The sequence below is a fragment of the Enoplosus armatus genome, chromosome 11, assembly GCF_043641665.1.
Source record: "Enoplosus armatus isolate fEnoArm2 chromosome 11, fEnoArm2.hap1, whole genome shotgun sequence".
Taxonomy (NCBI): Eukaryota; Metazoa; Chordata; class Actinopteri; order Centrarchiformes; family Enoplosidae; genus Enoplosus; species Enoplosus armatus.
In genome coordinates this window covers 21661946-21685732 of record NC_092190.1, presented here as the reverse complement: position 1 = coordinate 21685732, position 23787 = coordinate 21661946, and positions in this window count along the sequence as shown.

Below are 23787 nucleotides of genomic sequence, written 5' to 3'. Positions count from 1 at the left end.
TCTTGTTTTTTTAGGTTAGATATCTATTTAAAATTCTTGGGAATGTCCCGTACTGACAAACTATGTTAAGATGAGGGACTGAGATTTGGAAAGCAGCAGAACTTTGGATTCTTGTCAGTGCTTCTTGATAGTTCACAGCGCCAGAGCTTTCTTTTAAACTTGAGCAGTGGTCATGAATTATGGACTTAAAAAAACAACAACAACAACCCAGTATTGACATCAACATCCTACACCAGACTGTGCATGCTTATATGAATCTAAACTCTGATACAATTACGGAGGAGCAACACTGCTAACTCACTGAATAAAACGTTTAAGCATAGGCCTACGCAGTCACACTAAGTTCTTGCTGACTAAGAATAATAAACATCTGGATAACTTCAAACACAAGCTGTGCACACAAATTCATTCAATGTCCTGCATGCATGTAAAGCACACGGCAGCTCTCAGCACTTGGGAATAAAGGTTAAAAAGAGGCAAAGTGAAATCTACTGAAATACACTGAGGGTTTGTTCTAAAATATTACAGTATAATTTATGATTCTCAAGTACCATACAAAGGTCAAATAGTTACTCAAATACTACATGCAGTATATCTCATACTGTAATACCTGGAACTTAAACAGAATAGGAAACCTAAATATGAACACATTCCACACTGCCATGTGTACTTTAATTTGCTGTTGAAATGCGCGCTATTGCGTCTATCAACACACATATTCATCAGTTCTGTTTATACATTTTGGGTGGTGCGAGCAGCAGATGAGGAAATGGTAAGAATTCTGTTCATTTAACAGTATTTTTCACCTCAAAGCATTCTCTGTCAGTGCCCCAGTCAGATCTGATTTCCTCGGTTTGGCTGCACCAGGTTCAGCTCCACTGCATTTAAGGCGTGCTGGTCTTACGTCTGTGGCATCTGTTGAGGAATGTGATGAATGCTGTCTGTACCATTCTGACAGCGCTATACTTGCATGATTTGCGCCCAGACGATCTGCTCCACCCTGATGCTCGGGATTGAGGCTGATGTTTATACTTAGATGTTTTAAATGTTTGAAGTACCAGCCGTGGAACATTACTATCCAAAGTGCCATTTCAGACATATGTAATACATTTTAATTAGCAATCTGACATTTCCACCACTAAAATACTGCACAATAAAAAAACAGTTACTTCTTGGCTAGGAAAAAGAGTGTGCTGTAGCTCCGACTACGAGGCATATCTGTGGATGAGTGATGTGCACCTCGTTTCAGGTGAGAAGTCAACCATGCAACTGCTATCACAGGTGCAGCACATACACAAGTTTCCGAGCCTTACATAGTTTGCAGCTACGCATACGGCTGACAAGAGCAACAGACATACATCATGATGTGAATTTGTGTTATCTGATGGAAAAATCTGGCTGTAATTCAAGCCCGAATGAATCTGCAACAGGACCGAAGGTGTTGCATCAGCATCTCTTGTGTCATGAACTGTACTTTTTGTTTTTCATGTGGTTATTTCTTTGCTGGCGTAGAGAAACATATGCACTGCCAATTGGAGAAAAAAAGGATAAGCAAATGGACAAAAACACACAAGTAAGTGACAGAAAAGTTATTCGCAATCCAGCTATCTTTACACTTTACACTCATAAAAACATGGCCCAAAGCCCATTGTTACGCTTCAAGTCCATTTTCTTCCTTTTTAAGTTCATAACTACAGTGACTGTGTTTTGGGCTCTGAGCTGATACTAAATCCAAATCTGTGTACCCACAAATCTCATCCATGCACCCACATCAAGGAAATCAAAATCAAAAATATTATCAAAAATATTAATTTGTTTTAATGCTGCTTTGATTGACATAATTTTAGATAGAAACAAGCTATCATCAACCATTTGAAAAAAGTGTTGTATCAGCGACTTGAAGCATGTGACCCTGTGTTAAAGGGTTTCAATATTGGGAAACTTAATCCCTGTGAATAAACCGTGCCCTCATAGCATTTCTCGCTGAGAATTCGAATCCAATAAATTAGCCCGCACAATAGCTATTGTAGGGAAACGAGTTGTGGAGGAAAAAAAACACACAGTCCAGTCAATAATGAGTCTACTCGTGTTTCTGGACTTTGGTGATGTTATGCATGACTTGGATTTATAATTAAAGCAGGCAGGAAAAGAATAGTGTCAAAAGCAATATAAAGCTGTAGTGAGCCGTAATGGGTTTTTGACATGCAAGCAAAACGCAAACGCTGCTTTAAGGCCTACATGACAACCTTCCAGACTGCAGTTGACCAAGAAACCATGTCTCCACACGGAGTTGTGCTTACTGAGCTCATTGAGTTCAATGAGTTGGGGTGTCCATCCATCCGTCTGTCCCATTTTTATGAACGTGATTTCTCAGGAACGCCATTGATGACCATATTTTACAGTTGGTCGGACAATGAATTAAATTGGTCAAAGGTCACTGTGACCTCAAAATGACCTTGAACGATGACCTAACGAAGTGACACTTTTTTTTGCCCAAAAGGTCAAAGGTCAGCCTCACTGTGACATCATGATCATGATGTCCTGGAAAAAACACACCACAACTCAGGAACAGAAGGGGAGATGGTCGGACACCGAATAGGTGACACTTTTGACTTAAAGGTCAAAGGTCATTGTGACCTCAAAGTAGGTTTTTAGTCATCATTTAAGAATTTCACACACATGTTGACTGTGACGACACAATGAATAAACAATAATTAGCACAGTACTGGCTTTCCTCCATCTCGCCCATTCTGCCTTTCATTTCCGGCCTCATTCTGAATTTCGAGCGTCATCGGGATCACATGACGGCAAACAACGTATTGGAGCCGGTTTCACCTACAGCTCATAGAGCGGCTTTGCATCTAAAAATGCCAGGAGAAAACAAAAGCACCACATTTTGTGTAGCTATACTCTATAAGAATCCATCTTTACATAGTAATCGACTTCATGTGTATCATGTGTATACATCTATACACAAATACATATTCACTGGGATCACATGTATTACATGAGTCTGGACAGACATGGATGTAAACTGTTACTGCGACTGGTTGGGGGAGGCATACAACTGCGCAGTGAAGTCAATGAGGTAGTGCCTTAAACCTGCATTCTTTTTTTTTCCAATTGCCAGCAGGGGGCGACTCCACTGGTTGCAAAAAGAAGTCCGATATTATATAAGTCTACTGCTCACTTGATCACCTCAGTAAACATTTTCCTAATAAGTTTATAGTCTCAATCACTAGTTACAAGTCTTCTTCAATACAACATGATGTTCATTTAGTAAATTATGGTCCCATTTAGAATGAAATAAACGATTAAGCAGGGTATGCTTTAGGGCGTGGCTACGTTGTGAAGCAGAAATCACAATGGACAAGTAAAGAGGTCACTTGCCAGAGCATCTCTAAATGAAAAATAGGTTCCTTATAAGCTGTACATTTCTTGTTCCTCATATATTAACATGGAATTTTTACATTAAATGTCTTATGATATGCTGCCAGACAGCAGTGGCAAAGAAAATGAGTCGTTTTGACCGTGATGGCTATTCAGAATAATAAGGGAGGTATGTGTTCCCTTGGTTGGCAGGATGGGTGCACATGTGGATAAGGCTTGTTGTCCCAGGGCCCCCCCCCCCCCCCCCCAGGACCGACACTTTCCAGAGGGTGTGTAGGCTCAGTTTTAAGGGCAAGACAAGAGTGGAAAAGGAACCATTTACATCAGCAAAGGCAAAGAGAGTTTATGGAAATATTTCAAGTACAAGGCCAACGCTGCTCCATAAGGTGTCATAATTTAGAAAATATGAGGATCCATTTGACATTTATTAAAAAAAAAAGTTTATTCATGTTAATCAATCATTCATGTTATTATTGTTAACATGCACTAAATTCAATTCTGCACTAAAGGTTACATATTTTAATGCTTTTGGCTGTGGATAGCATTGCATTTTCCAATGATTTCCCAGTGTGGTGGCCAGTTCCAAAGAAATATATATCTTACATGAATACAAAAAAATATTATTGAGACTAAAATGATATGAAATAAAGACAGAAGTGCCTGTAGTCCCTTTGATACATAAAAATGCTTCTTGATTCAGCTTGGGTTTATAAGCTGCTTATCATATACTACCATTATATGTCTAAAACAGCTTTAAATACTTCATATAAGTATGCTATACAAGCCACACATACTACATTATTACATACCATACTGTAGAACCTTAATGTGTGTTTGGACTTTGGGAGGAACGGGGAACACCTGGCACAAACCCACAAGAACACAGTGAGGACATTCATACGCCATACAGGAGTTACTGGGAAACAGGAAAAGATACCTGAAGTTAGTGTTTTGTCTTTAATGCAGCTCCATTCTGATGTGTTGCCGCTTCCTTCACCCACACACAGATTCTGACGAGAGCAGTGACCAATATATTTACGATTGCACAGTGTAATATCGAGCTCCCGGTGGAGTGTTTACAAAAGGCAGGAAGTGACACGAGTTCGGAGCTTGTGTGGGTGACAACAGGAAAAGATTGCCAATGGGAGCCCTGGAGCTCACAGCTTCATTGGCCTTCGTAATGAATGTTTCCATCTTTATCTAAAGTAACTGGAAGTAAATTCCTACAACACTTGCTAAACTTTAGTTTCAAGTGAAAATTGCTGGCTCGGTTTTCAGCTATTGTAAAATACAAGGTCTGGTTATGATTGGGCTAAAAGGGTTTTGTCAGATTTATATGATTCACTTGCCGTATTAACTGAGAATCACCAGTGTATTTCATCATTATTATTATTCTAAAGAGAATTGGAGCTGCACTGCCCTCACTAATTCTTCTTTATTGGGAAAATCCATCACAATCTCATTTTGGGATCTCTTAAGACAAACCCGTGATTTAGAATAAAGAGAAGGTTTCCTCTAGACAACATGACAAATTAATGACGTGACTGCAGTTACTTTCATCTCCATTGGCAGTGCTGTGAATAGTTCATCCACTTGGGCAAGCCCTTGAAATACACTGGCAAGGCTAACTTATCTGCCTATTTTTCAGTCAGTTCTGGTTGGCATCCTCTACAGACAGCTTGGCCAGGGGCCTGAGAAGCCGGTCCAAAAGGCCCCTGCCATGTTTACTGTACTGCACAAGCCTCGGCACGGCACAACATGGGTGGCCCCGCTACCCAGTCGCCTTCAGTCTCAGTGAAAATGCGGCAGTATTATGGAAACACCGCACCCGTCTGGCTCAGGTTTTACCCAGCACATAACAAGTCAGTCCTTCTATCCTGAACATGAATTATATAGCTACTCTTCAGTGGACGGTTCACTCATGTTCCTCATGTACATGGCTGTTGATGTTGCATCGTTTTCTTTCCAAGTATGGTGTCCTCACATGCCATATAATTCAAATGAAAGAGAAAAAAAATGGAATTAAAAGCAACCTTTATTATAAATATAGATAAATAAATAAAAAACCTAGAATCTCTGCAGTTGAGGACTTTTATCTGAATAGATGACATCATGAACAGCAATTGTCTGTTGGTGACATCAGGGTAGAGTGTTGTTATTTGAGACCGCAAATCATCTTACGTAAAGGTCAGACATCCAAGAAGTTCCAATTATTGTGAAACTGTTCCTCAATTAAAGATGCTTGCCCTTTGGTGGCCTTAACAGCACCTCAACAAAACAATGTGGCCTATAGTCTTTTCTCAGTGTTCCTATCACCATGCATTTTGCATGGGCGCCCAAGGAAGTGTTTGCATTATAAATGTGACATGCTAGCCTACAATGACGCACAGCATAGCATATGGTCCGCCTCCAGTCTGAATAGCGCTGCCGCATTCCACATGGACCCCAGACCTCAGTCGAGGCATTTCTGCATATAACTGGTAGTCCTTGTTGAACCCAGTGCACCACAGAGGTTGGACTTTTTTGAAAAGCTTTCTTTCGTATTATCATTCTAGTTTAGTCCACATGTCGCAGCACGCTCGGGTCCAGAGCCCGAGTGGGATACCTCAGCAGGGTCTCCGGCAAAATGAATCATTTAAAATTCACTGGTATTTAATTTCCGTGTTACAACACTTGGCTTAAAATCACAAACACAAACACACTCAAATATACACACGCACACACACACACACACACTCACAAGAACTGTTTCGGATGACCAGTGTTCTTTGCACCATTAACTAACCACGGGCCAGGATGACTCATAGGCTTTTCATTTGTTTTAAGTGTCCACTACAGCAGCGGATCCAAAGTCTTGCAAAATCGGACCAACTGCTGAGCTGCTCCCTCATCCGCTCTGCCCTGTTTTTACAAGGGCTCAAAACTTTCACTGACTTTGCACCCATCCTGTGACGGGTCACGGGTCGGTGTAATTCAGCATGTGCCTTCAGATGGTAGTTGTTCAATTTTCCTCTCCCTTTCATGTACTTTTCTGTGTGACACTTGCCGTTACTGCCATTTTCCGAGATAACAACTGTCAAACAAGACTAATTATATTGGGAGGGGAGGGGGCGGATGTGTCCACATGCCGGTGGGGAGAAAGAACGACTGATGTGATTAATGGTACAGTAATGGAAAAGTAAGTTCCTACAAAGCCAAAAATGTTTAATGAATTGGAACTGAACAAGAAAGGGAAAGTGAGGTGGGAACGCTGAGAGAAAAACTGGGAAAACAAATGGAGGATGAAAGATTGGCTTTCAGAGGACGAAACAAAGAGAAAGGAGAATAGTAGTGAAATAGGGCAGTAAAAATAGATGAGAATGCCCCCCCCTCAACTCCCTATATTCTCACACGCCGTACGCTCTGTGCTCTCCCCACATTCGGCATAAAATTGAACATATATATCTTAAACCTTTGAACCAGCACTTTCCTACACATTCCATAAATGTTTCATATTTGTAACAGAGGAAACAACCTCCGCACAGACACACACAATCACCCAGACACTTTGCACACCCGTACACCCCTCAGAAACTCAGCTGTGATAAGTCAAATGCTGCCTTCTCATTTCATGTATTGACTGGTTGAATCTGTCATGGTGTCTTTGCTTTTGGTCTTAAATCCATCTCTATATCTATCCATCCATGGGTGTGTGCAAACATTTAGATTGAGCAAGAAATGAATAATAAATGGCTTAATGCTCTTGGAAGGGATGCTTTTACCTAGTGCTGCTTGAAAACACATCTCAGCTTATTGCAGATCATGTGTGAATATGGGACAAGGTTATTGATTCCCACACGATTTAAAGCTTCAAGGACGAGGGAAAATCCCAAGCGAGAATCAAGACTGTTGCAGACTGCATGTTGTCATTACGCTGAAATTACAGTCATTATCAAGAATATTGAATAATATTGACTCTCTGTCATGTGGTCACATTGAAGGCTAAACAGATGCGAGCAGGGAGCCTGGAAAATTAGGAAAATAGCTGTGCTTACATCAGCAGCACTGGGGAGTGATGTTGGCTAACAAGCTACTCCCATGCACAGTTTGTTTACACAGACGACACCCAGATCAGAGTCTCCCCTTCTCATTACATGAAATATGCAGTGGGGGAAAATGTCATGAGTTGTATTCAATCTGCTGAGTGTGACAAGGCGACAAAGATCAGCGTGACAGAGAGTAATGATAATGAACTTCAGCGTGTGGGGATATTATTGACATTAATAACACGCATGACATTAAAGACCGTGTGTACTGTCACTGCATACGGACGATCACATTCAAAAATAATTAAATTCTAAAAACACAAGTGCCAGTCATTTTCTCAGATGGATAACCGTAAAAAACTGTAATATCTGGCAGACATTTTGCAGAATCTAATGAATAATTAAAAATAAAATTTAAGCAAACGGAAAAAGGAGATTATTTAACACATAAGGTATATAAATTCCACAGTTTAGTCAATAAAACACATGAGCTGCAGTGTTTCCCACTTTTTCAAGCTAGACTCTTGATCCTAAAATACGAGCTGAAGAGAAAGCCATTAAACAGAATTTGACAGAGCAATCCTGAGTCAAGGTCCACGTTTTCCAACACTTTCACACAGTCTTCATCAATGAATGGAGTTCGCCCAGTTGCCATGGAAATGGACCTGTTGACATGCAGCTCAGAAGTTATGATTTAATACATAGCACTTTGATCTCTATGATCTCCATGACAACTGAGTACACTCCATCCGCGAAAGACCTGTGTTTGGTCCATTCATCCATCCAACCCAACATATATAACAGAGCTGCTGTGTGAAATATGCTGTGCTGCATAGATCCAGTTTAACAGAATTTGAGGGTGTAGTTACCCTTTAAGACAGAAATCTTGAAAGTGGAAAGACCATCTAACTGCCTCTTCCTGCTATCTCAAGCGGCCTGTCTACGAGCTCCAAACAACACCTCCCTCAGCAAAGGAAAAGTAAATAAAGCCCATACAGCAGTATCACATTGAGCCTTGAGGGACCGATACGTGTAGAATTGTTTGAAAAGATATTACGAGTGCTAGCAAGCGTCTCCACTGGCGTACAGTATAACTGTTCCAGATACAGATTGCACGTTAATACCACCTGTAAATGTGGTATAAACTACTGAATTTACCCATAACACAATATAAGGCATCTACACATTTTAGCACAAGAAAATGTGTGCGATAATGACATCTCTCGATCCTCTGCTCACCCAGTTATTTACTCCTAGAGACAGCAGAACATGACAACAGCCTATGTCAAGCAATTAAAAAGACAAACCTTTGACAAAGTGTCGCTGTACTGTATATCCATCCCTTATATCACCCACTTTTTAAAGCTGGCTGATGATACAGATATTACAGGAAATCCAGAGGGAACAGACGGCTGAAAATCCAGCCCTAACAGGACGGGGGTTGACTGAGTAGGAATGTGACGTTTTTATAAGGAGACCATCTATTATTTTTATAGTATCATTAATAAAGTGTCTGGAAAGGGCTTTTAAGAGAGAGCACCTAGACAAGGCCATGAGGGTAGTCATCGGAGGGGTGAACACTGGCTGAACTGCGTCATCCCATACATCATATACTATGAATAATAAGTCAAATAAAATATCAAGCAGGTCAGAAAACATTAAATAATTGTGTACAGGTTATATTTGACCCTCTGATTTTAAAATGCCAGCAACAAATGCATTAAAGTCATAAATCACTAATCAGTTTAGAGGATACTCCTCTCCTCCTCTGCAAGCGCAGTTCTGTGATCTCATGTTGGACAACAAATGCAGCTCATTATTTTTTACTTAGCCACAACTTTTTCGTCAGTTAGCGCAGACATTGAGGAGTAGTTGAACATTTTGGGAAATGAGCTTATTTGCTGTCTCTCTGAATGTGACATGAGAAGGTTGATGATAGCACTCTCATGTCTGCTTGGTAAGCATGGAGCCGGAGTCGGCGATTGACTAGATTAGCATAAAGCCTGGAAGCAAGGGGAAACTGCTAGCTTATAGTTGTCTTTAAAATATACCAACATCCCCAGCTGACTAATTACCATGTTGTATTTAATTTGTTTAATGTGTACACAAACGGAAATGTGTGTTTTAAGCAGGAGTTTTATGAGCAGTGATTTCCTCGACTTTTCTCATCCGTTTGCCAGGTGTTCCAAACCAGATACAGTAAGTTAGCATGTTAGTGAACTTTAGTATTATTGGAAGCTATATTTTTAAACTTAACAAGAGAGCCAGGCTAGCTGCTTCTACCTGTTTTCAGTCTTTATGCTAAGCTAGGCTAATCGCCTCTTGGCTCTCAATCTTGTCATCTCACTCCCAGTGAGAAAGCAGATTAGCGTATTCCTTAAACCAATACTGCTGTCAGTGTTTGTTTGAGCATCATGTGCACTGGCAGTAATGATTAACTCTACTGCTGCAGCTCTTATGTCGGTTGATAAGCGCATACTCAGCACGCAGTGATGGTACACACTCATAATGGGCTATTACATACCAAAATAACAACAGAATATTGTAGTTTGCTTTAAAAAATCTTATATATTTTTATGGGATTTTGATTGCTAAGACTAGAAGAAAAGTGTCCCTTTAAGCAGGTTGGTTGAAAACATCACTGGTGTGCTTTCAGGATCTTGGTTACACTTTAGTTGTACAATGTAGCTGAGGAAAACAACTTAGAACTAGTTTGAAGCCACAACTTTGAAAAATGAACTTGGCCTCTTTCGAGGTCCTAATAGAATTATACTGGATATGAAGCATGTGTTTAAAAGAGGTGTGTTACAAAAACACTAAAATTCTTTCTTTTTACTGGATGTTCGGGCCAAATCCTGATGTAGTCTATGCTGAACTGTTGACCAAAGCTGACCTGCCCATCGTTGTCCAGTCTTGTGATTTGAATCAGGCTGCATGAAAAATGGTCAGACACCTGTTGAAGACAAATAAAACCCAATTTTGGCCTCCGCATTTTGGCTTCCCAATGTTTAGGATCGGTTTCTGGGAGGGCTTCCCTATCACAAGCTGAATTATAGTCCATGTTTTGAAAAATGGCTTTTTCAATTAATGGGACAAGTTTAGCTGTTGGCTGAGTTAATTGGCGTAACAACCACTATGTTATAGCTAAAAACATGCTAGGGTTTGACATAAGACTTGGCAGTCCTATATCAATCCCAATATTACTGTTTTTCTTACCCCTGTAGTCTCATGAAGCATTGTCTCACAGCTACTTGGAAACTTGTAGTGAAGAAAAATGATGGATGCTTCACTTTCAAAGCTTGCTGTCAGTCTGGCTTCAAACTGGACAAGCTTTTCCAAGTTTGACAGCAATGGAAACAGTTCACTGGGAGAAACACTCCCCAGGAAAGCATGCTTTTGACATTATGTACTGTCCTACAGCTGACCCAGATTATCAATGTGAATGTTGCACATGTGAAACACCATTTTACATGTGAAGCTTTTGTAACCGCTATGAAAAAGTTTACTTTTGGTCTTTGATTTTTCATCGTTATGCATAAAATGCCCCATTCTACACTGACATTAACCTGATTTTTTTTGCAGTGCCCTCTGGCATGAATGGCTACCATGCTTTAACTATAAAAGAAAGCAGAGACTTTGGATGGGTTTCAAGTCTCAAAGGACAACACTTTTGTGTTTAAGTGGGGCTTTCTGTCTAGGGTAAGCCATCTATTGCTTATGCTATACTGCACAATATATATCCTCCCTCATTTTCTCCCCTGTCTGTCCCTTCTCTCTATAATCACAGAGTGATGTTTTGACTGGCCAAATCCCTAGAATTTCTCCCGAGGTTAGTGCACAGTCAATCATGAGGGCTTGGGCTGATCTTTTAAAAGAACCTCCAGATTATATTACCTCCACCCAACAGGCAGCTCCATTGATCCCGTCGTGCTCTTTGTGGACTCCGTTCATGTAGACTTCACTTCCCATGCCCTCCCTCTCTGTTATGCCACACTCTCTTTTCAGTGACATATTTAGGTTGGTAATTAAGCCAAGATCAAAGCACTTTTGCTTTTTAGGGGTGTGAGAAGGTAAGGAGTCAACCGCTATTGCAAGGGAGTCTTAAAAGCAGGACCCTGGCAGCCAAGGTATAACAGAAAAAATACAAAGGTGCGTCTCGTTCCTGAAGGCGAGATAGACGGTTTAGGGAAGGAGGTAGGCGCACTAACGCTTTATTCTATGCTGGAAACATGTAATCATTTGAAAGAGGATAAGGTTGAAGTAAGGACATTACTGGAGCCACACCTTATCAAAACATAGTACCTAATTGAGACACTGGTGCCTAAACAAACTTTCCCCAGATGAAAAGAAAATGGCCTGTAAAAACAATTCCTCAGTGTGTTTGACTTTCGAACTGTATGTCTGTAAAGTAGAACTTTGTATTTGCCTGTCAGACTGGTGAACACCCATAGATGTACAGTACAACAACATTACTCTATATTTCCAACAATGCAAGCTATTCAGCTTACATATACCCCTGAACTTCAGACAGATCTGCAATGAGAAAATTATGTACTTACGTTCACCACAACTGATGTTACTGATTGTAATGTGTATTGTAACACACATTTTCCCTTTTGTTGACCCTGGCAAAGCTACTGACTTTCTATTGGACAAAGTTCACATGTGGTCTATAAAATTGCCAGCCACTCTAATTTTGGGGGAAATAAGTCTAAAGGATCTGGAAATTTCCTACCTTGTTAAAAGGTGCGTGAGAGCTGCACTCCTGGGAAGTGACCAGTTCATCCTCCAGTTCATCACCAGTGTCACCCCTAACCCAAACACAGTGTTTACGAGAAGGACAGAGGAAAAAGACCCACTTGCCTGAGCGTGACTGATGTAAATATTATTTGGAAAATGTTTGCCACGGGCAAGGAATAGATAAGCAATAAAACCACAATGTATCGGAATGGAAATCGACATGGAGCCGCTTCAACATTGCATGGACAGTAATTTATGACTTTCTACTTGGCGAGATTTGAACTTGGCATCTGTAACCGCTCTCACAGTCTGCCTCTGAGAAACCCACAGAGCATCCAGCACGCAAGGGTACAAACAATCACTCCCTAATACTTGGGGTAAATTAAACATGGATTGGGTTTCTACTGAGCCAGGAGATTCTCGGAGATAAGCAAGCAGGAAGACTTTAAAAAAAAGGGGGTTTGATCAAAACATTCATGAAGACCACGTTTCTCCTTAATAAATCGTTACAGATGGTTCCATCTCCAATAGAAAATGACCTTCTGAAGATCCTTAATCAACATGTATCATGTCAGTTTTAACTGGTTGCTTCCTCTATTATTGGTAGGGCCCTAAAATCAACTTCAGTAAATGAGGGAACTTATTTGAACATGATTGGGAAGACTATTCTAGTTACAGTATGTGTCAAATATCAGACAGAATCTGCTGTATTTTTTCTTTTCAGGCTCCACATTGCTCTGTATTACACTTGGAGACCAATATGTGGGTATGTTATTTTGTATTATTTGTGAAGCACTTAGTAACTCTGTTTTGAAAGGTGCTATATAAATCTGGCTCCAACTTTGTGAATCTGGGTGTAATGTAACTTAGATGCACCCTGCAGATATACACATGGGTGGCCAACTTATCATTACAATTCCATTGACCAGAGGCAATCCTGTAGAAAAGGGGAGTAGGGTGCATGTATTTTTATTAACCACGCTAGCAGCATGGCTCTAGGGATGTCACTGTTCCACCTCTTTGGTCCAGACTGGAATATCTCAACAACTATTGGATGGATGAATACAATACATTGAATAATGTGATATACAGATACCCAGATATACAGAGGATGTATCCTAATGTCTTTGGTGATCCTCTGACTTTTCACGCAGTGTCATCATCAGGTCAAACTTTTCATTTGACCAATACTTATTTATCTATCTCTGTTTGCTTGCAGAGAGCATTACAGCCTCACAGAGCACATGCATGGCTGTAGAGTGGTTACCGCCTGACAATGTAGATGTTCTGTATTGTGACTCGGCTGCAGCTCCTGGCTACCTCCAATCCTACCAGCCTGCACACCACATGCTGCTGCCACACATGATATGGTGTGTGATGAAATCTTAATAGAGCTGGTTGTAGATATAGCAAGTTTTGCTAACTAGTATCATAAATGTTGTTTTTAGACCGGATAATCAGATTTCGAAGCTGATGCTCAAATACCGTTTCTCTGGTAACAGTAAAATCAGCTCCTGGCTGTGGTTTCTGTGGTTGCCATGGTCACACCGCTGCCAAAGCGAGTGGCAAGAGCAATGCAATATTTGCAGGCAGAGTTTTGGTACAGTTGAATGAAGGGCAGTCGAATCGGGTTCTCTTATACCCTTTAAAAGCAGTTCAATCTGAAATTGTTTCCTAATAGGCCGGAGATCAGTGCAGGCTGACAAATTGCAGGGTCCCAATGTACGTCCATACAGCTATTCACTCCAAATATGCTGTCAAGGTTGACGATGTCTCACATTTCTTCTGGAAACTGGAAAACCTGTGTGTACAACACCTTCTGTTATTTGGCTTTACAGTAAGGCCGTCATTGATGTCTGTGATCCTTCCACTTATGCAGCTTTGTCAGTGGCCCTGAAAGTGTGGTTTGTGTGTTTTTCTAAATGCCACCTCACTGAATAAAATGGCACTTTATTATCCAGACAGAAGAACTTTAGCCTCTTACTGTGCAAACCATGGAAAAACGCCATCTTCTGTTGAATCACTTCTTATAAAAGTCCCCTTCAGTTTAATCACTTCGCAGCTGGTTGAAGTCGCCGGTTGTGCCAGTTTTCCTTCCTGTAGTTACGAAGACAGCCTGTCCTCTCTCATTACGAGACGTGTTGAGCCTAGAATGTCCCACAGCAACCGATGAACCTCGTTCGAAGCATGGAGTGTTAAAAAACAAACAAGGAAAAAAAAAAGAGAAAACATTTTTGTCCTGAGCTCAGTCCGGTGAGTCATAGCCAGAACAAGAATGAGAAGAGCACACAAAGCAAAGTAATGCAATCACACATCAAATATGACTGGACTGCGTCAAAAAAGTTTACATATATTGTCATACTAGCACTGAACCATCAAAGTCTGCAGCAGAATATCAATCTCTCACTGTGTGTGTCTTGTATCAAAAGCACATCATTTTATTTTGCAGCGTGGCCAGTAAAGTATTTTCTTCGGATCCTTTGATCATCCATACTTTATCTGCTTTGATCATTTTGCCAATGACGGATGATAACATGCAATAAAAAGGGAATACATGAAAAGAAACAGACACGAAAAGAGACTCATGCTGTTTAGGATTGATGAGCTTTTGTTGAGAGTTTGATGTATGTATTTTCATGCTACAGCTCTTTGAAAAGAAGATGACTGTTGGAGTTCTACTTTCACATTATGTAATACCCTAAAACTGCACTTAAAATATCGATGTTAATCTAAAACCTGATTAAGTTAGAGGCCTCAGAGTTCAGCCTGTTTCTACTCTGTTATTAATCCTCATAGTCTTACTGCCAGTCATGGGATATTCCAGTACTCCCTCTAAGCTTTGACACAGATCTGAAGATCAAAAAGAGAAATTTCCTGATATTTAATTTGCCTGCAGCTTTGAAGTCTTAGGGCTTCTGCCCCGTATGAATAATCCATATATGGCCGATTGAAGACTGCCAAGGCCGTAAAGCTATCATAACAAAGCAGCAGAGTTATCTCTGATGAGGAGAGACCAGGAGAGGCCAGCTTCTCCCCATCCCAAAGAGGGTAAGAGACTGAGTAGAATGACGCATATGATGGGCTTGAACTCACAATTGGTAACCAGTGTTGTGGCGCCCAAACAGCGGGCCACAGCGGGAGGTAGATGTCTGTTTTCTTAAGCCTGCTCGGCTCAGACAATGGCACCGTCTCACTGCTTGTCACGTCATGGCAACACGCGCTACTTCTGCTCAGAAGGGCGCAGATGCCAGCTGAAGCTGCCAGGCTTGGTCATAGACTTCAGAAGAGAAAAGACCAAGTGAGGTCGTGTGGTGGAGTGGTGGTTGTTAATCTGGTTTGGCAATATGAGCATGTGATCATCAGACTGCCACTTTTTGCATTAAAAGCCAAGGCAGAGTGAAAAGTCTCACCATTCTGTTACACAGAAAACAACATTTGAAGGCATTAAAAAGGTCATACCCTTACTCACTTAGCTAACTAGGTTGCAAGTATTCATTTATTAATCACTCTTCAGTTTTAACCATGATCTTGACTAGGACACAATTGGGAAAAATGATTGCTGACATCTGTCCTAAGTTTGGTAAGTAATAAGACTTTTGTGCTTACTCCAAAAATATGTCCTGTATACACATCCTAGCAAAGGTTTGCTAACAGAGGAGGCAGATGGTGCAGCTGCTTCCAATTTTTCTATGAATGAAGTCTGGGAAAACACAACTGATCAATAGACTGTAATAGGAAAGACACACCCATACTGTAGAGAGTCCATATACTCTGTCAACAGCTGCCAAGGGTGTGGTGGCCAGTCTTTACATCCCCTTACCCCTCTATTCACTTGCTCTCTGTCTATTGCATTCATAAGATGTTTAATGACATTTTATTAAAAACACTAAAGATGTCAAACAGCATTACACAAGTCCACGATAATCATCGCCTATTTTCTGCAAGTTCATACTGTACCATAAGGATTTAAAGACGTGGAATTTTGTACAGTGGTGCCCATGACAGTCCTGCCAACCAGGTCCACCCACACTGCAAGAAATCTTTTTGACTTAAATATTTCAAGAGCTTAGAAGGCTTACTAAGTAAACATAGTTTAATGACAGATGCAACTCATAGGGAGAGGGTCATTACATTTATACATTAACTAACATCTAATTTCCAAATAAAAATTGTCTGCTCACTCTCTCTTATCAAACTGATGCAGCCCAAAGAGACTTAACCCTTTGAACTCTGCAATAGAAATGGTCCGCCAGTGCCTACCTTGGTATATTTGCTTATTGCCGCCATTTCTTGAAGTATCTTCAAATGCTTTATATCCCTAAGATCTGTATGTAACCCCCCCTTGGCCCTATTGCTCAAATAGTGCTGTATATCTAAGCAGGAATAAGGGGTTAACTTCGAAACTAGGTTCAATGAGGAGATTGGCTGTTATTTACTTGACTTACTATCAATGTAGACCTGTAATATCCACCCCAAATGACTCACACAGACAACGGACTGATGATTATTCAGAGAATATATTGCAACCAGGAAAAATAACCACAGTCACCAAATGCCAGGATGCACAAATCACACAAGAAAGTAGTGGAATAATGCTTAAGTGTATGCTCACCTCTTGTCACCCAATCAGGTAAGTAACTGGTATTTTAGTATGTTAACCAGAGTAATACAGTTTATAAGAAAATTGGATTAACAAAACCTTTCATGTATAAACTGTTTCTTTTCCATACTCTGTTTACCCACAAAATAAATTAAAAACCCTCTGAGATCTCAGGGAAAATAGTGAAAAGTGGAAAAATATGTATTTTCCAAGTTTATGAAAAAATGAAATAACTACAACAAAAGAACCAAAATGAGTGCACTCAGAAAAACCCTACCGCCCCCGGTTACAAAGAGTGTCCCTTAAGGTGATCCAAGGAGGCCGTTGGAGAAGGGATGGAATGGCGATGTGGATGACACCTCAGTGGAGACCAGATGGAGATGGACGGACGGGGACTGAGGTTCCAACTGAAGGGCTCCAACAAAAACCAGCCTACACAAATGTGCAGGATAATCACTCATTTAAGTCCATAATAAATGTCCGTTTAGATACTGTACACTATACTTCAATAAAATTACTGCTCCAGTGTCCTTCACATGAACTCATAACAGGCTATAGCCATAACACGACTACAGTATAGTATCCCATAAGAACATGAATTGGCATAACATTTCAAGTTTAGTGACTTTTCTTCCCTTAGCATAACATAAAACACAGTCATATTAAATTGCAATTTACAGCTACACGGGATTCATAAGCACATAAAACACTGATCCCATGCTCGCACATTCACCGTATGTTCTTCCAAATGATCCCGACTGGTTTTGAGAAAAGTGCGAGTCTGTAAGTTTTGCCGGCGCGCACTCTCTGCTAACGTAGTTAGCTTGCTGACGTACAGGCTGCACTAAATCTTGACCCAATGGATTCTGTGCATGAGGAAAATCATTCTGTAGATCATGTTCATCAATCTGATGATGCTGAATCAGACTCAGATGGCCAACCAGGTGATTTAGAGGGGAATGCTTGAGAGGGAGGCAGTTCTTTAGGGACATCTTTGTGTGACTGGGCTGTGAACTTCAAGGTCTATTTGGTTGCTTTGACTTCTCCTGACTATCTTGAGAATTTATCATCCCTTGCTAACCAATTATGCTGGAAATCTACTCAAAACCAAAACTGTGTGTATGTGCACGTTGTAGCTGGTGGTGAATGCTTCTACTTTGGCATACTACAGGCACTTGATAAATCATTAAACATTCAAAATAACGTCAGTGTAAACATGTTCTTTAAAAAGTTTAGAATGTCTTAAATTCAAGTTTGTCCGGTTGAATTCAAATCAATACGCTGAAGCACAAAATATTAATTGAATGCTTCAGATCAAAAGAACATTTTCATTCAGTTGTTCCATTATCCAGAAAGAAAGAAAACATTGGTTACTGTTGCTATGCTTCACATGCATAGCAACAGTAACCAGGGGGCGGGGCCTAGCAATGGGATTTAAATGATGCCTTTAAAATGTTCAAAGACATCAAAGGCACGGACTGTCATAACGTTACCAACATTCTGAATAGATACTATAACACACAAGGCAAAAGCAGAACACAGGTTTGACTGAAATGGTTCCACCAGAAGAAACTGTTTTGTCTTCATTAAACAAGCCCAAGCCCAAAATGTACACCAGGCAGATAGCGGTAGACAGCAATCCTCAGCGTCAGTTTTGCAGAGCGGAGGATAAACTCCTGACAGCCAGATGCAGAAAGCTGCAGGCAAAGGAGGAATATTTGAGATGTACACAGAACAATGCTCTGAGAGAAGAGCAAGAGAAAGCTTGTCAGAGACAACTTTACAACCAGGCTGTGAAACACTGTCTCATTGAACAAATGACGGAAAGGAAACGGCAGAGAGAGGAAGTGAGACAGCAGGAGAAAGAAGAAAGAGATAGACTCCAGGGCCTTGATGAATTGTATGCGCAGGAGCAACGACATCAGGCCCAAAAAAAAGCAGAGTCAACTAAAAGTTATTTGAAATATCAACTGGAGGATATCGCCAGTAAAGACCTCCACAGAGAAAGGGAGGCACAAAAACTCAAGATGGAGGAGGAAGACAGAAAACGTGCTCAGTTGGGCATAGAAACAAAGCTGCAGCGAAGAAAAAATGACCAAGCAGAAAAATTCAGAAAGCGCCACATAAAACAAGACATTGTGACAGAGCAATTGGCAGTCAGACTGAAGGAGCAGGCTGCCTCTAAAACTCTGAGGGAGGAGGCAAAATTGTCTAAAGAAGTGGCTGAAGACAATGCTAAAGTGGCAAAGCAGCAGAAGGACAATGAGGAGAAGAAGGCAGCAATGCTCAAGATAAGAAGACAGAAAGAGCAGGAGCAACGGAGAAACTTGGACTGGTTTCAGGCCCACAAACAATCTGACAGGTTGTGTCTTGAAGCAGCAAGACAAAAGGCTAAGAGGACCAGTGAAAGTAATATCCAGTGCCCAGTCTCCAATGTCACCCTGACGTCTGAAAATTGTGCCCATCTTCAACCCCTGAAGGAGGAACATGACGCTGCAGTGAAGAACTCAGAAGAGATTACTGAGAGGGAGAAAAATCTCCAGCAGGGTGTTCAGTGTGAACTTCACAAGGCTGCAGACAGTCAACGAAATGTTCCACATCTTTCAGCTGCAAGCAGAGGTGGACATCGGTTCAAGCCCGAATACCATAGTAAAATCACAAATGAAAAATTACCCAGATTGTCCACTGGCCAGACCCGTTTTATGAAACAGTGTCTGGAAAGCAACAGCTTGCGGCTCTGCATGGTTGACATGGAGCCACCATGTCTGCCAACATGTCTGCCACCACTTTCCAGAGCAGCCAAGCTAAAGTCCAAAGATGCTTTAGCTGCAGAAGAAGTAGTTGCAGGGTGGCGTAGTCCCACTGTTGGTGTTGAGGGGTCCCTCTACCTTTCAACAGATAAGGGTGAATCATTGCCCAGATTGGTCACTGCTCAAACCCGGTCCACCAAGCAGCACTTGGAACGCAACAAGCTGCAACTTGTCTATGAAGATGCAGGTAAGGTAGATCTGCGGCCAATCCGCCTCCCACCCCTAACTGACACAATCAAGCTAAAGTCTACAGACACTTGGAGAGGACTGGAGAAAACTGGAGGACAGCATGGCAAGAAGGGGTCCAAGTATTCGTGTGAGTCATTGCCCAGTGTTGCCGCTGAAAGACCCCAGTCCTCCAAGCAGAATTTTGAACTGAACAAGCAGAAAGTAACTTACGAAAGGGACGATAAATTCAATCTGCAGCCAACCCGCCTCCCACCTATAGCTAACAAAATCATGCTAAATCCTCCAGATGTTTTAGCTTCAGAGCAGAAACCTGAAGAATGCCCTGCTGTGGGTACTATTGGGCACTACTCCCTCTTGAAAAGTGTTTCATCACCCACAAGACACCTGTGGAAAATTCTGCCAGTGGAATCAACAAATTCTGGCAGAATTCGGTCATTCCACCAAAAGAATTTAAAACGGAAAAAGCAGAAAGTAACTTACGAAAAGGACGATAAGTTCAATCTGCAGCCAACCTGCCTCCCACCCCTAACTAACATAACGAAGCTGAAGTGGAAAGACACTTTAGCTTCAAAGGAGAAAACTGGAGGACAGCATGGCTTGAAGGGGTCCAACTTCCTCATCCAAGACAATAGTATTTCATTGTTGAGAACTCCCACTCAAAGACCCCAGTCCACCAAGCTGAAATTAGAACAGAACAAGCAGCAGCCAATTTACAAAGAGGACGTTAAATTCAATCTGCAGCCGACCTGCCTCCCTACCATTTCCACAAAGCAAGCACCTCCAGGCCGACACTGCCCTCCTGCTGGTGTGGAGGGTTCCCACTACCGTTCTAAGGATACCGGCAAATCATTGCCCAGATTGGCCACTGTGCAAACCAGGAGCCTGGAGTCCAAGAAGCTGCAGTTCAGGAAGACTTAATCTACAATCCCCAGCTTTCTTGCCTACATTCCCTTTTTTCCCACTTGTTTTCCCTATATTACCTTTCTTTTTCCCTTTTTCTTCTCCCCCTGAATTTTAATCTCTTATTGTTCTTCTCTTTCACAGTTCGCATGTTCTCACCACGAGTGGGGGTTTACTCCGGGTGCTCCGGTTTCCCCGTTCAGTCCAAAAATATGAAAAAAAACAACAAACAATACCAAAATAAAAAAATAAAATAAAAAAACAAATTAAAATGTTGAATATATTAATAAATAAATATAAACAATCAAAAAATATATGATGTACGGACTTTTGACTCTTGTGTTAGGGTCGGCACCGACCCCTTTTTAGGTTTCAAATGCATGAAAGTACCACATAAATTTGTTTATTGCATCAAGGCTTTTTTACTTTGTCAGGAACTTCTATTAAAACAAAATAAAATTAAAAAAATCAATTTCACTAAATGATAAAATGCTCTGGTGAAAATTATGACCTTTGTATTGTTAGGGTCGGTTTCAACCCAGTTATAATATAAGATTATAAAACAATAATTAGTGCCAAAACTGAAATCATAAACACACTATCAACCAACAGCCCAAAGCCAGCTCCTCTCCCAACCACTTGAGCTTTAGTTAGGGGCTTCTCTCTTTACCTGTTTGTCTCCTTCCCTGAACAAACAAAACAAACAAAGACGGACATTTCCAGGCCAATTCAGTTTAGAGTTGGTGACTTGCAGAGTACACATCTCCAGTTTGCAGCATGCAAAAATGAGAAGAAGATTTACAGTAAGCCAAGCTCTGGATCATATCTTTACTGAAAATGAGGCAGAGGACACAGAGCAGCATAGCGATACGGATGAGAAGGTCTCTGAGGAGGAAGACGATGTGGAGTGTCAACCAGAAGACACAGACACATCTGATGAGTCTGATGAGGAGGTCACCGGTGCTGAAGCTGCTCACGCTCCTGCTGAAACATTCAAATCCAAAAGTGGTAACATCTGTTGGAGCTCAGTACCTCCTGACGTACATGGCAGGGCAGCTGCTGCAAAGGTCATCAAAATGACCCCTGGGATCACAAGATTTGCTTTGACGAGAGTAAGTGACATCAAGACATCTGTTTATGCCATTGTCACTAAAAAAAAGTCATCATTGCTAGGACAAACCTTGAAGGAAAAAAAGTCCACGGCGACATGTGGAATGACATTGATGAGGAATACCTGGATGCTTATATTGGTGTTCTTCTTCTTGCTGGAGTGTACAGATCCAGCAATGGGGCCACTGATAGTCTCTAGGATGCGTCGACAGGCAGGAATATTTTCCGGGCAACAATGTCACTTCAGACCTTTCGAATGATATCAAGAGTCCTCAGATTTGACAACAGAGATACTAGAGCAAAATCTGACAAGCTTACTCCCATCTGGGAGAGATGGGTGCAGCTTCTTCCACTGATGTTCAACCCGGGGCCAGAGGTGACAGTAGATGAACGTTTTGTCCCTTTCCGTGGAAAATGCCCCTTCCGGCAATACATGCCCAGTAAGCCAGGGAAATACGGCATAAAAATCTGGGCAGCCTGTGATGCAAAAACCAGCAATGCTTGGAATTTACAGATTTACACATAGATTTAAATCTGCGAGTGGCATCCCTGAGAAAAACCAAGGAAAACATGTAGTCCTCGATATGACTTTAAAAAAACCCCCATAGATGTTACTATAGTTAATGATATTAAAATAAATAAATAAATAAAACAAATTTATTTAAGAGATGTGTTCTAATACCCCTCATTAATAGTCAGGTAACATAACAACCTTTTATTTATTTATATAATTCTATCGAGGTTCATTTTACCATTTTTTTTTTATTGAAAACGAGGGGTATGCTGTCAAAAGAAAGGCCCAGGGGGCCATACCAAAAATATTAAAACCAATCTTTTCATGGATAAGGAAGCCTAACAAGGTAACCAAGAGGTAAGAAACAAATTGGATGATAAATAATTGTTTTTAGGGTATTTTATGGCTGATTTAAGACACGGGTCAAAACCAACGCGTTAACATAAGAGATAGCAACAGAAAGCTAACACAAGAGGAAGGTTAACACTGCACAAACTAGGCTGAATTAAATCACACACATATGGGACATTGCAATGCTTGAATATGGGAGGGCTTGTGAATTTGCTACACAGCCTGAAAGTGGTCACTAGGGGCAGAAAACCCACACGGGTCACCCTGTGGGTTAACCTGTGCAGGGCCCGCAGCAGTTTTGCTCATTGGGGTCCCCATGAGTGTTTTCCGTGGGGAACCCACTGTGGGCGTGCTCACAGAAAGCCCACACGGGCACAGCACAGTCAAAACATGTTTTAACATTATAGATGCTCGAAGTCAGGGGTCAACTTTTTTTTAAGGTCCTTTTTTTGTGAACATTTTTTCTTTTTTTAATGACAGTTGAGTTTTTGAATGTGACTTCATGCAGTTGATATTGATGGTTGCAGAACTGTTGTACACTGGATATTGCACTTGGAGTTAATCAGAGTTTGAAAACAACTTTTAAGGATCCCTTTTTCAATGTTTTACAATTCTATTATCACATAATTTGCCTTCCTTCCTTGGGTCTGTCGCCCAGCTAAAGACTTCCAGCAGGACTGTTCAGAATGTCTGGAGAAATATCACATGAGACATCTCAATAATAATTCCCTCTTAAATCTGTCCATTTTACCATTTTCTAAAACAAAAACTCATAAAAGAATATTGTCAAACCCACAGTCAGTGTGGTCTGTGAGATGACATAGCTCACAGTGATCCGGTGAGAGTCCCCCACACACCTGCTACTAGCCAAGTGAGACATTGCACAGAACTAAAGACCCAGAAGTTTTTCTCGGTAGTCTGCGGACCAAACCCGAGCTGAATCACAAGTTATTTTCAAAGCTTATGAGAAAATGAAATAACTAAAACAAAAGAACCAAAATGAGTGCATTCAGAAAAACCCTACCGCCCCCGGTTACAAAGAGTGTCCCTTAAGGTGATCCAAGGAGGCCCTTAGCATAACATAAAAGAAGTCATTAAATTGCAATTTACAGCTACACAGGATTCATAAGCACGTAAAACAATTATCCCATGCTCGCA